Source organism: Myiozetetes cayanensis, unplaced genomic scaffold, assembly GCF_022539395.1.
Source record: "Myiozetetes cayanensis isolate MyiCay16 unplaced genomic scaffold, myiCay2020 scf19, whole genome shotgun sequence".
In the NCBI taxonomy this organism is placed as follows: domain Eukaryota; kingdom Metazoa; phylum Chordata; class Aves; order Passeriformes; family Tyrannidae; genus Myiozetetes; species Myiozetetes cayanensis.
In genome coordinates, this window is record NW_026087400.1 from 690,204 (window position 1) to 703,168 (window position 12,965).

A 12,965-nucleotide genomic window follows, 5' to 3' on the forward strand; every position below is an offset into this window, starting at 1 on the left:
TTTTCATTGTTTATTTTTAATACCATGTCTTTGAATGGTGACAGCTAAAACTTTAAAAAAATGAAAGTTGAGATTCATAACAATCACCTAATGGCTGAAGCCAAGGCAGTAATGAAAGCATCAGTCATCTTGAGAGCTGTGATATATTCACTAGAATTAACAAAATCACTTGAGCTGGCAATGAAGGAGAGGTTGCCTTGTCATCAAGTTGCTGTGGCTGGATGTAATTTTATTTTAAGTCTGTAGTTGCATTCCCAGCATCTTTAAAGGTGGTACCCAATTCTGGTAGACTTTATAGTTTTCTTTTTAAAATGTGCTCTTTGTAATATAAAATGGTTGTTTGCACAGGGACAGGCCTAACCCAGCTCAAGGCTGATGTTATTAACACATGGACACGAGTCTTTGTCTTGGAGCTGCTTCTCACCTGGCCAGAGGATTCCCCATAACTGCCCTGTGCTGCACCCTGGGACATCTGTGTCCCCCTCCCCAGCCTGTATGTGCAGACAGGGTTCAATCCTCAGTGCAGCACATTGCTCTGGCTCTGGTGGTGGCAAAAATAAGCTTCCCTTGACTTTAGCTGTAGTTGTAAAACTTTCCAGACACCGAAGATTTAACTGTTTCTTGGGCATATGAGCTCCACAGAGTCTGATGGAGTTTGCCTCTTGATGGAGTATCCATACCAGTGTTTTTAAGAAGGTTTTTTAAAAAGTGTATGTTCCAGTTATTAGCCATAATTTATATAATATTGCAAAAATCTGTGTGGCTTATTGGCCTGACAGAGTGCAAACAGCTTTTTGGAAGTCTCCTGATAAGAAATATTCCAGCCCTTGTATTGTTCTTATACATAAAGTGCATGGAGACAATAAGCAATAAAATACCAGATGTATTTCCTTTGAAACATAATTACTATCCAGGTGCAGACCCCACTTTTCATAGTCAAAGATTTCCATCATTTTAATAGGATTCTTTTAAGTTGTAGTGTCAGAATCTCCTGAACTGAGCTATTGGTCAGTGCACCGTACAAGTGGTACTGGTGAAAAAGAGAGGGTTCATCTCACAGTCCTCTTTGGCCACTGGCTTTTTGTCCTGAGAAAGGGACTTGAGATGCCAGCTGGTGCCCCCTTGGGCTGTGGTTTTGGTGGGGGCACACCTGGCCCGGGGCAGCTGCACTGGAGCTCGTTTGGTCTTTGCAGAGAGCCAAGCAAGAACATTTTTCTTCTCTTCCCTTTTCCTTGCAAGGGAGCAGACCAGTAAAATAATAATAATAATAATAATAAAAAGGCATAACCAGTCTCCCCTCCCATTCTGACATGCTGAGTGCCAAAGCTCAGATCAAGTCTGTAAGGGAAGTGAGAACGCAGTGAAAACAGGGGCTTTATTTTAAGGGCAGGGCTGTGAACTCTTTAACTCTCTGTGCTCCTGGCTGTGCCTCTTCACTCTGTGCACAGCTGCTGAAGGCTTCCAGGGACTGTGGGTGGTGGCTGAGGAAAGGGGAAGAGGTGGTTTAGCTGTGCACAGTGTTTCCCATAAGAAATAAAGCAATAGAGTCTCACCTCGCTGCCTGTTTTTCCACATGCATCGAGACGGGAATGTATTTATATAACCCTATTAAAAGGGAACACTCAGTAGCAAACCTGGTCTTTAAATAGCTACTGTTCTGCATACTCCTGTCTCCAAACTCCTCAATTTCAACTCACACCCACTTACATTCTTTTGACATATTCCTCAGGTTTGGGTTTGGGTGTTTTGGGTTTCTTTTTTTTGTGACTTTAGGGTGAAATCCAAAACTTATTGAAAGCAGTGGAAAGACACTCAGTGAATTCAGTGGAATTTGGATAATACTCTTAGAGCTCAGATACCATGGTGACAAATGCAATAAATTACATAGACAAAAGTGGCCCATTTTGGGCCAGCTCTGCTTCCAGAGAAACAAATTAAACTGTTGCTGTTGACTGCCACAGGAATCAGTTCTGCCCCTCCCTGATGGCATTTAAGCAGCTCTCAAAACACGTTACAAATAAGGGGAATATCTTTATCTCCCATTTACAGAATGGAAGAAACTGAGACACAGAGCCAGGACTAAACCTGCGAGTCAGGCAGTGCAAAAGAGCTGGAATTAGACCCAGATAGCAGTCCTTGGACCACCCAGTGGAAAAAGAGAGTCAATTAGCTGCTAGCAGTCTCACAGCCTCTCCTGGTGCTACCAGATCCTGCTGGTGCCAACAGGAGTGGAGAGGGCAACCAGCGTCCTCCCGTAAATCGCTGAGTGTTAATGAACTGCACAGCCCTGCAGAGGCAGTTTGGTTTTACCACCAAGATGCATTATTTCATCCTTTACACCCCACCCCCCAAAAAAATTCATATTTTCCCTTTGACTCCTGTTATTTTGGTTCCGTTTAGCAAATACAGTCTTGGGGTTTTTTTCCCTTGTGTCCCTCCAGCCACCTTAGTTTGCCTTTTTTTTTTTCCTTCTTTCCCTTAAAAACTTTTCTCCTCATTCAATGCACTAAGTGGATTTATGACCCATTTAGGCAGCTTACAGTGGCATTGCTTTTACAGTTCAGAGGCAGAAGGGCCATAAAAAGATTTATAGTTACAGCAAGAGTCTGTTGCATGGAAGTTCGAGATCCAAATTAGACAAAGGGAGCGGGTCTGTGTGAGTGGCCAGTAAAAGAAGCTTGGAAACAAAAACAAATGAAATTGCTGTTAGAGGAGGAGGTTGGGGTGAGGGCAGAGAAGGAGGAGGAAAAGTTGCCTGTTAACTACACGTTACTATTGCAACAACTCTGTTAACTCTGTTATATAAAGCCCTTTTTCCTCCTTTTTTCCTCTCTCGATGTTGTTGTTGGACAGATTTCCTTTGCAAACACAAATCTCAAACTGGAGAGCAGCAGCTTCACACAGTAGTTGAGATTCCAAGGCAGATATTCCCAGGATTTTGGCAGCTGTTTTTGCTGCTGCTGGGACTCCAGGATACAAACTCCAGAGAATAAACCCAAGCGGCTGAAGGAATGGGACTGGTCAGAGTGGAGGACTTCAGATTGCACTGCATGGGGATAATCTAGTGTTTGAAAGGAGCTAGAGACTAGGAGATGGATTTGATCCTGTCCCACAAGCTGAGGGACCTTGTGCTGTCTGTCAGAGCTGCGTCACAAACCACTGTGGAGAGCTCCGTGTCCTCCTCTATAAACCCCATCTAAGCCCCATCTGGCCAGGCCTTTGGGACACTGATGGATTTCTGTGGCTCCCTCTACACACTTTCAACAGGGCACTGAACCCTTCCCAATTCTGCTGTGTCAGGGCTGTTCCTCTCTCTTCCTTTTTCCATCCCCCCCTAAACTCGCTCTCGCTTCTGTCGCATTCTCTTCTTCCTTTTTCAATGAGAAGGGCCTTGAACTTCTGGCAGAGACTTTGACATATGAGAGAAAGCACTGAAAAGGAGAAAAGACTATATTTTATGAGTGATGGTTAAAATGTATTCTTGAAGTGCTATTTTTTTAAGTTGAATATAGTTGGGTGGACAGTGCAGCAATTGCCATGAAAAATTCTCAGAGTAGTAAAAGGCTCCACTTTTTCTGGGGAAAAAAAGGACTTAAAATTAATATAGTCTTCTTCCAGACTTATCAGTTCTGTATTTCTGGTTCATCTGATCTGTTATTCTCTCCTTTTGTTCTTTTCCTTTTTCCTTTATATTTATGCAAGAAATATAACCCCCGGTTATAAAGTTAAAAAAAAAAAAACAACCAAAACAACCAGTAAACTAGTAACCTTCAGACTTTGTTATGATTCTATAAGTTTTAAAACCAAATCAGTGTCTTGCTGTTTGAATCAAGCTGGCAAAAACATGAAAACAATTTTAGATCTATTTTGAAACAAAATCTACAGTTCTTTATAGAAATGAGCATGCATTTCCAGGCGAAGGGGAGTGTAGGACAACCTTCTTTCCTTATAAGAAAATAGGATTTTGAAAGCTAGGTTTTATTGGCCATTGATGTCACAGGAGAGCCATTGGCCATGGGCAGGTGGCTCCAACCCCTGCATCCAGGGCCACATCACTGTCCCTTCTCTGTTATCACAGCTCCAGTGAGGTGCTCTGGGGACACTGAAGCCAGAGCCTCTGGACTTCTGTATTTCAAGAAACATGAAGCATTACAAAAATGAATGGAGGGGAAGAAAAGGAAGAAAAGAACTTGAAAATAGCAGCAACTTTGTAAGTGTTCATATGTGGTCTACCTTTTGGGGCTGGAATGAGTATCCTCAAAGGCATTTATGTGGCTGAAAGTCTGTGAGGCCTCGTCAAAGCGCAATGTTGTGTTAGAGGGAGCAACATCTGGGGACATTCCTGTGCCTGTTTCCTCCCTGGCTGCTATGTGTGAGTTTATGGCCCTCTGGCTTGTTTATTGAATTTTACTTTTTGGGTTTAAATCAACATGAAGACTCATTGTGAGAAAAAAAATGCCCATCTCAGCTTCTTCTTACTAAAAACTGATTCAAAAAATGCTCATATTTTCCACCCTTGATTTCTCTAGAATTTGAGTGTAATAAGTCCCCTTTTTGTTGCACAAGTGACTACATTCAGTATTGGTTTGGAATCGTTCTTGCTGCAGTCCCAAAGCCTGCAGGCGGCACCCAAGAGCATGGAATGTCACTTCTCCAAGCTTTCTGTGTTCAGTGGCCAGATGCTGATCTCCATCACCTTAGGAAGCTCTGCTGGCCGAGGCAGATGAAGATTCAATCCTACATTTTGGTAAAATGAGGCTACACTGATTTACAGCTGAAAAAAATAATATCTGCCAAAGCTCCTTTCTCCCCAGGGCTGATGACTTCATTTTGCTGTTCAGCCATCCATGGAAGGCTTTTTGGGGGCTGGCTCTAGGGGTGGGTATGGTAGCAGAAACCACTCATAATAAGCCAGGGAACTGCAGAGCCTCAGCCCAGTGACAGGAGCAGGAGAAATGGCTCCCAAACACACCACAGCAAAGCAGGGATACAACAGTGATACAGGAGATGGGATGTCCTGCCAAAACGCTGTCTAAGTGGCCATTAATGGACATCTGAGTTTTGCTAAATAATTAATGTGCCTGTTGTGTTTTTTTCTTATAGATCTTTCAAGGAATTTAGTTTCTGATCCCTGAAATGTTGCTTTTGAGCCTGTCTTCTCAAGCATTTATGGACATAGTCTGTAAGACAGATTTCTAATAGTAGTTCATGTCTGTTATGGTCAAAAAGCACTTAGCCCCAGGTGTGTAAGAAGGTAAATAGCTCTCTTTGTTCTCCTGCTATAGTTTGGAAACTGAGGTGTAGCCAGCTGAAGTGGAATTGCCAAAGGCAAGATTCAGGTCTGTATAATAGGCAAGAACAAGTCTTGTCCTTTGATCAACACAAAGAAAAACATCAGTGGAGCTCTAAAAACTACTAAATGAACTGTCTGAATCCTAGCATTCAAGGAGTTCTAAATAATACTCTTTCATCCATCTTCACCCATGGAAAATGGCTATTCTGTTGTTGTCTGTACTGAAAATATCAGTGTGTTGCATGAGCTTTGCAATCCACTTCGCCAGCTCCCACAGTGGAGAAATATCACAGTTGGAAGGGACCTTAAACATCATCTCGTTCCATCCCCTGCCATGGGCAGGGACACCTTCCACCAGCCCAGGTTGCTCCAAGCCCCATCCAACCTGGCCTTGGACACTTCCAGGGATGGGGCAGCCACAGCTTCTCTGGGCACCCTGTGCCAGGGCCTCCCCACCCTCACAGGGGAGAATTTCTTCCTAACATCTAATCTAAACCTACTCTCTTGCAGTTGGAAGCGACTCCCCCTTGTCCTGTCACTACAGATATCATATAAACTACAATATCATGAAGAAGATGGGGTGTAGAAATGCTGGTAAGAACAAACAAAAGCCCCTCCTGACCATAACTGGTCCTTTCCCAATTTTTCCTTTGTGTCTTTGTGGTTGGGCTGGCTCTCCCAGATGACTGGAACGGGCTTTGTTCCTTGTTTTTTGCAATGCCTGAATATCTGGGGAGTTTTCCCTCCTTCCTCCAAAATTCTGGCTATTGGTGTGAGTCAGATGTTGGCTGTAACACAGCAGCTCATATTCCTATCTTCTCATCACCAGCTATTTTCCCTGAGTGCCAGTGGACCACATTGGCTTCAGCTTGTAGTTAATCCAGTATACCCATAGTGTTGGTGGCTGGATCAAACACAGCCCAGAGTCAGGGGAGTTGGCAGGGCTGAGATTTTGGTTTGGTCTTTGCTGCAGGTGGGGGATGTTCACCACCATCTGCTGCAGAAGTGGTGTGGATCCAGGCAGAGGAGGCTGTGTGTGCAGGAGTTTGGAGGCAGATGTTGGGTATGGACCACTCTGCTCCTAAAAGGGTGAACATGGCACTGAGTTCTCTTGTCTGCTCTTAACAAGAGCAGATAGGTCACAAATGAAGGTCTGAGCTTAGCTCCAAATGATGCTCAACTCCCTGAAACAACCCAAACCTTTCACCATATCCGCTTAGGACAAGGTGTTCTTCCTCTTCTGAAGCACAAAGGAAGGAAATGTATCTTCAGGAAATGTTTATTTTACCCACAGATTGTCTGAAACAAGGTTCAACAATACCCGGAAAAAAAAATCCCCATAAAATTAATATAAAAATAGGTGGGGTTATTGACAAAATGCATGATTTGAAGGAGCTGAAGAGAAGAAAATGTGCTGTGATGGTCTGTGCCAGCAGCTGAAGATGCAGCGTGTGACCCTGGATCCTGTCTGGGGCCAGGTGAGTCAGGAGGCAGGTCCCTGTCCCATCCCCACCCTCCCAGCTCTCTGCACGTCTCAGCACAGCCATTCAACACCACAGCCAGGGAGATCCTTGACAGTATAAATGTTTACATGTGGGAAGGAGAGATGCTACTTAACACCTAACCCTGAGGGGTAATTTAACCCCCCAAACCTTCAGACCCCGGGAGATGTGTTAGACACATTCCTTCTGAACGCTAAGGGTCAGCTCCCCCTCCTTGTTTTCCACCCTTGTTTTTCCTAACCTTGGAGAGCTGCAGCAGAAATCTTGAAGGCAACTGGGCTGTGGAGATGAAACCTGTGAGATTTAAGAATTCACTAAGAATTAAAGAGTTAAAAAGAAAATAAAAGAAATATTTAATTTAGCTCTCTAGAGCAGAGCTCTGCCCACCCTGCCACAGAAACAGGCTGCTCCAGGCTGGCTGACACGGGCACGGAGAGGCCTCCCCAGGAACCTGGGAATGGGCTTGAACGTCTCCCCACCGTAGGATTCCCAGAATTGATTCCTGTCTGGCTTCTGACATCAGGGACGGCGAGCTGAAGAAGATGGATGTTCCCAAGAAGTATTGGAAGGAATGAAGGGCTGACAGGGGTGGTTTATGCAGCGAGCCTGGCCATAGATGCAGAGTAGTAAATGTGGTTGGTTGATTGAGATCAGATTTTTTTTTATTATTATTTTTTTCCAGTGGTAACGCCCACATAGTTTATTTATTTATTTTCCTCTTTCACTTCAAGGCACCTAACAACAACACTGTACTTTATAAATCCCTGTGATTATAAATCTAGAAGGATGGCAGTCTTGGTTTCCTCAGAGGCCAGGAGTCTATACCCACAGGAGACAGATGGGAGCAGTAACCAGCAAACTTTCTATATTATTGCACAGAATTGCAGGAACTGGTTTTGGTTTACACCACATGGGGAACTCAGAGTCTGCACAGGGCATCTCCATTTACTGCTTCCTCTGTGAGCAGCCAAGGCAGGATTGCTTACACTGCCTCCTGACAGTTCCTGGGGAGGGAATGATGCCCTGCAAAAAATGCAAAGCTGTGGATTTACATCGGCTGTTTCTGTTACCCTGCTTGCAGGGTACAGCCTAAGAAGTTTAGAAGTGATTCAAGTAACTATGCAAAGCTGGTGTGGAAGTCCAGAATGGCCCAGCTTTTCTCTCCACTTCTACTTCCATGCCTGTCCCAGCAAAATGCCTCCAAAAACTGCGTGAGAAAAAGCATCCCCTTACTTTCTCTTGCAGGCAGCAGTGGCAGATGACATTCTGAGGTCCCCAAGGTGTGGGTAGCAAATAGAGATTGTTGCTGCAGAATGAGTCAAGTTGTGCTGCAAAGTTAGGAACTGTTTTTCCATAACTTAGGAGATGATTTTTAAAAGTTGGGGATTTAGTTTGCATTTTTGCATGGGCTGCAAGGTCAGTTGTGGAGTAAGAGCTGAATTTAGCTTTAGAGTCATCTCTCAGCTTTGAAGAAAGGGAAAACAATAGGCATGTTTGATTTTGCTGCTTTGCTTTATCTTCTTGCTGCCTTAGTCATGGGGCTGCTTGTGGTGTTGTGGGGGCAGCCCCATAAGCTCTCTGGCCCTTCCCTCCTCTTCCTATCATTTACCTCCTCCCCAGCTCTACCAGAGTCAAATATAAACTTGCTTAAAATGAACACAAGATTCATTCCACTTGACCAAGCCTGACTTCCCAGAAAGTAAACAGTGAGAGCAGAGCCAGCCAGCCCCCTCTCCTGGAGCTGCAGCCTCCAGAGAGCTGATGGGTGACCCTGAGCAGTTCTGGGCTTTCTGTAGTAGAGAAAAGGGTAGAAAAGAGAGGGACCCAACCTAAAGGATTCCCCCCCGGGTCTGCTGTAAAGTAACAATATTGCTAAGTGTTTGAATTTTCACAGTTCTGGTTTCTTGTTTCAGCCTCAGTTGGATCCTGCATAGTTGGACACAACTGTTTTCCTGCCCTGAAAATGGAGCAAGAAGAGCCAGGTCAGTGGCATCTCTCAGTGCTATTGATAGAAAAGGGTTCTCCAGAGCCCCCCACTTCAACTAATCCAAACAGCCATTCCCTTTTATGATCACTTTTACTGTTGTCCTTTGTTTTCAATGGTTGAAATGAAAAAGGAGAGATTTAGATGAGATGCTGGGAGGAAATTCTTGCTTGTGAGGGTACTGAGCACTGGCAAAGGTTGCCCAGAGAAACTGCAGCTGCCCCATCCCTGGAAATGCCAAAGGCCAGCCTGGATGGAGCCCTGAGCAACCTGATCTACAGGATGGCATCCCTGCCCATGGCAAGGCTTTGGAACTAGATGGTCTTTAAGGTCCCTTCCAGCAGAAACCATTCTGTGATTATTGCTATTAAAATGAAGAAAAAAAGAGGAAAAAACAAACAAAACTCCATCATCGCTGAAACTGTGCACATTCATCAAAAGAATGACTAAAAAATAAAGCAAAGAATATGCTGAACAATTTTCCAACCCATTTTGCCTTCAGAGTGGATTGAATTGGTTTCTGCTATGCAGCAGTCCCCCAGTGCTGCACTGACTGGGTGTGCCAGTGCTGTGCCACCTGTCCACGACACTGGGTGAGTGAGTGGGCACTGCAGAGGCTTCAATTCCCACTCTCCAGGGCAGCTCCCAGACACTGGACTTGCCCTGGCCCCTGTGCCAGCTCTCACCTGCTGGCACACTTTGTCCCTCGGTGCCTGGTGCTGGAGGCAGCAGCGCTCTGGGGTGCAGCTGCCCTGAAACCACAGGGCCAGCCCTGACCTTGGGCACTTGAAGTCCCTATTTTTGCTTGGACTCCCAAGCCTGCAGGTGTTATCCCTGTAATCCCCTGGGAGCAGCTGAGTGCAGGTGTTGCCTAGGGTACTGAAATGATTCTCTCTGAAATAGCATGGGAAAGAAACGAGTGTAGACAAAATAATAAATACACCTGTATAGGCTCCCTTTCCTTGCAGGCAGGATATGTTTTGGGACCTAGGTCAGAGTTATCTGATATGTCCCGGATCCCCTCTCCCAGCACTTGTCACCTTCTCTAACTCATGATGTTTATCTGCCTTTCTTTTCCCAGGACAGGTATCTTTGATCTTGTCTGGTCTCACTGTTAAACACTCTCTCTTGCAATGAAAGCATGAGCTTCTGATCCTTTCTAATCCCAAAACATCCTGTGTGATTGTATGAGTCTCTTGACTTTCTTCATCCTACCAGCAATACCTGAAGTTATTTAAAAAAAAAAAAAGGAGAAACGAGGTGAGAGAGCCTTTACACTGACTGCAGAGAGCAGCAGTAGCCACAGTGAACACCTTCCTCTGGGAGTCTTCTTGTTTTGCCTATGCTGATATTTACAGGCAGCCTTAGCAAGGACAAATGGAGTTAATGAAGATTGGCCAACACTTCTGCCAATTACTCATGTGCTGCTAAGGATAACATTCAAAGTTTAAAAATAAAAATCAAGGAAAAAGGTTTATTTTCATGTTAGATTTCAATTTGCTGCTATTTTTTTTGTCTTTACTATCTGCTTTTTTCCGCTATAAGCATTATCTATTTGAGCCAGAGCAGATTAAAGCTAATTGTTAGGCCCCTCTGTTTTTCCTTCGTACTGTTTTATCTCCTAAGCAACTTTATTTGGTACAAGACAAATAATCTGAATTCCTGAAGCCAGAAACAAGGAGTGGGAGTCCGGGAAACTGGCTGCTGATCTAATGCAGTTTTTGCAAGTGTGGTTATGGTTAGAAACTCTAAATATGGCCCCGTGTTACTGTACACACGGTGACTGCCCTGTGTGTGTCAGGGTCTGAGTCACAGCACTGGAGTTTACTGACAAAAACATGTTTCACTACTCTCAGTAGTGAGGAGGCAACAGAGCTGGGAGTGAAAGTGTTGAGCTCCTTGCATCGAGTGTCAACAGCTGAATCCAGAACAATGGAAAGGTTTGGGTTGGAAGGGACCTTAAAGATCATCCAGTCCTGCCCCCCTGCCATGGGCAGGGACACCTCCACTAGAGCAGGGTGCTCAGACTGAGCTTGGTGCATGCCCAGATTTTACTGCTGGTGAGAGGGGGGGAAGCAGCAGAAGGGAAATGACTTGGCAAGCGGATGTCGAGATGTTGGTTGGTTTGTGTGGGGTGAAGATGCTGTGGAGTGGGGATCCTTCCCATGGCTCAGGAGAGCTGTGATGCCCATGGCCATAATTCTGCTTCTGTGGAAGTGCTGGAGAAGTTTTGTTTCCAGCACATGCAGAGCTCAAGCGTGTTTGCAGTCCTTGATGCTGTGGAACAGATTATCACCCTGTGGCTCCCTCCCCCCACTGCTCAGCACAGGCTCCTTCCACCAGCAAAGGAACCAGCAAAAGCTTGATTTTTTTGGCTTTTGAACTGAATTGGCTTGACCTGAATGGTAATGGCAGAAACTCCATTAGTTTAATGTTTCTCTTTTAACACAGCCCCCTTTTTTAATCTTTACAATAATAAGAATCCACCAAGGAGCCCAGCTGGCATTCCCATACTGTACACATTCATCCTAACCTTTACTGTTGACTGACTCATGCAGTATGCATCTGCAAGAGTTATTAATGGAAAGTATTAAATGAATTTAGTTTAATATTTGGTAAATAGGAGGTGTCTTTCCTTTGTGCTTGAATTCGTGTTTCAAATGTCTGTGTTTGTGTTATTTATATTAATATATTTCATGGGCTGCTTAATAATAGTAGCAATTAAGATAATAACAATAAATACTAATAATACTGAGCTCTTCTGCTTTTCATCAAAGGAGGTCAAGACTCAAGGGTATACCTCTGGGGCTGGTATAATGTAGATCTGATCTCCTCCTGCTGTTTCTTTTTGTGGAAAATTTGGAGTATCATGCAAAGATCAGATCGCCTGTATTTTAACCTCTGGAATGTCTTTTAGGCATTATAAATGTCAGTAAGAAACATAAAATTGGAAAGAAAACAAACACCGGGACATTGAAAAATATAACCACAGATACTGACCTATTTGTTGTGGGGTTTGGTTTTTTGTTTGGTTTGGTTTGGTTTGGTTTTTTTCTGATTTAGCAGAATGCTATTAATATTGTAATTAAAGCTATTTTGTAGCCTGGGGCCTTGAGCACCTGGCTCTTATTAGAGCTGGATCCATAGCTTGTGGTGAAAAAACCCGAGAGGACAAGAGAGGAGATGGCCCAAAGGAGAACACAAGAGGGCACAGCAGCACCTGTGGTGCACTTTTTGTTCTGGGGCTCTTTGAATTGTCGAGGGCAGGGTGAGTTCAGGCCTCTGTTGGTATGACATAAATAACTACAGTAACAGGGTTGATTAGTTGGAACGGTAAAAATGCAATTTTGTCAACTTGGAGTGGAGTGTTTACTAGAATTACTTTTTTGTTAGTTATGAGGGACAAAGATAAGATGTGATGACTGTGCCATAGAAGGTCAATATGGCAATAAGCCCCACTGCAAGTTTGACAGAATTAATGTGGGCAGCCAGTAGGAATGTGCTGATTATATTTAATAAGGTACAAAATGCACTTTCCAGGCAGGTGTTTCTGCCCTTTCCTCATCAATTCCACTGTTCTTCTATCGTATTGTGTTAGTGGAGACAAGTTCTCTGATTTCAGAGACAAAGAATCCTAATGCTGCTTTTCATTTTCTGTTCAAGGAGAAGATATGTTTGTGTAAAGCCTTTTTCATGTGTCTGGTCAGAAATGATCCAAGCAAAGCCAAGAAGCTGAACCTTAAGCAACCTTACCCTGGTGATGCTGCTGAACTGAGAATTTGCTTCCCAAAGAGTTAATGCTTTAAATGGGTATTTATAGAGAAGCAACACAGAAATGAGCAGGTCCTGTCCCCTATGTTAATGTGGAGTTCAAGGGTCACAGTTGTCCTTCCATGTCTCATGCAGGATGCCACAGTCACCTGCCCAGATGGGCTTTTTGGGAGAGCTGGGCTCAGAACTGTTCCACCAGAGTGAGTTCAGCAAAGGGGTGCAGACAGGCTTTTTTGGGTTTGTTCAGTCACTGTTCCTGACGTTCACAGGAGGTTACAACCTGGGCCTTTACTATGGGGATTGTGGTTGAAACCTCTGAACACTGTAATCCATGACATGGCGTTATTTCACCATTAAAAATGAACAACCACCCTTTTTTTTGTAAAGATGCTCTCATCCTCAGGTCTCTCATTAA